Here is a 1,734-nt window from a genome sequence, read left to right as displayed (position 1 = left end):
ACTTGCCACCGGACTTAGACGTTTGGATTTGGCGGTGAGTATATAAACCTATTGAGCAGATCCTGTTTCTCTCAGGCCGGCTGGCTGATCGAGTGACAGCCTCTGTGCAGCAGGTGCGGAGAGGCCCTATCCGTGATCCACATCCTCATAGAATGTAAGGCACTCGACAGTACACGACGCAAACACTTCCCTCAACTACACACACGACATATTCCACCACACCCATCATACTTCTTAGGAGATGATGCCATGTTTTCTGTTCAGCGCACGTTTAAGTTCCTATCAGAAGTTCACTTTTTACAACTCATCTCATACCACCCATAGCTTTACCCCTGGTCCTATACACCAGCCACCTTATTAATTTTTTAACCACTCTTGTTCTTCACCCTGGCCCTTTACACCAACCGTACTCATAGTTTTTAACTGATTTTATTTCGTGTTGTCTCCTCATCAAATAACTTTCTGTTTGGCGCTCTTTGTCCGTGTCGGCCTTGCGCCAATAAAATCAAACCATCATCATCATGATCGAGTGACAGACAGACAGACAGACCACAATTTTCGTTTTGAAGTAGCCCAAGGAAGGTTATCGTCTTTAAAATACTTGAAAGATATATGTGTAAACACTGATGCGGAAGAGTAATCAAACGTTATTGCCTGTAGGCCATACTTGCAACAAGATACGTGGTAATAATGTCCCATTCGAGCGAATAAACATATTGCAACTGATTGGAGATAGTATACCTCTGCATTGGGAACATGTTGGCTGGCTCTAGAACCCCAGAAGAAACCACAGTTTCAACAAAGATTTTGCATTTCTAATAATACTACTTAAAGCCATACACAAGGCGCGGTGTGCTTCTACGATGGCGGGGCATTCTGCCGAAAAAAATGGTTATAGTTTCGGTATCCTTGAAATGCCCCGATCGCGCATGACAGGGCAGTTCATCGCTTTGGGTCCCAGAGAGTCATCTTGACGCAAAGCCGTTGGTCCCGAATGTCTGCCCAACCGCCACTCATTGAGGGCACACCAATTTGGCGAGGCTTCACGGCGTAGAGGCGCTCCATCTTCTCAGATCCGAACCCTTCGCTGGGTAGTATTCGGCGTAGGGCCTTGCGTACGCGGGCCATAGCACAGGACTTGGCGTGCCGGTGAATACCACTGCATTGAAAAGCAAAGGGGCAGAATTCAATAAATGTTTGTCGTCATCATGATCACCATTATTATTAAAACGATAGTTTTGCTAGGGCTACCCATAGAACTGTATACAAATATATACGAGGGAACTCTGTCGCTGCATTCATAGGCGCCGGCATAGCAGCTCGAAGAGTTCCTGTCGTACTACTGGCCTGGCTTTCAACATGCCTTCTTGTGGCCCTGACGACAAAGGCAACAGCAGGGGCGGCATTTTTTTCTTGTTAATGTTTCAAGAATCTTTCCGAAATTTCTGTCAAAGAAGCTGTTTGTTAGGGATACTTTCACACTATTAAAATAACTTTACTAGTCCTTTAAAAGCAATCATTATGGTTTAAGCTCCCACAAACAACTTTTGAGCGTTTATGGTAAGCCCATGGAACGCTAAAAAAAAGACGTCCTAAGCATGACTGGAACCGGCAACAACATGCATAGCAGCAGGAAGGCTTTTAGCACTCTGCCGTCGTCCCGAAGACAAGTTTAAGTATAAAGGCAACGCGACCGGACATTGCTTTTTGGGGAGAAATTGGGGATAATAAGCG

This window comes from Haemaphysalis longicornis, unplaced genomic scaffold, assembly GCF_048455015.1.
Source record: "Haemaphysalis longicornis isolate Haplotype H1 unplaced genomic scaffold, Haemaphysalis longicornis Haplotype H1 scaffold_10, whole genome shotgun sequence".
Classification (NCBI taxonomy): Eukaryota; Metazoa; Arthropoda; class Arachnida; order Ixodida; family Ixodidae; genus Haemaphysalis; species Haemaphysalis longicornis.
Note: the sequence above shows the minus strand (reverse complement) of the source record.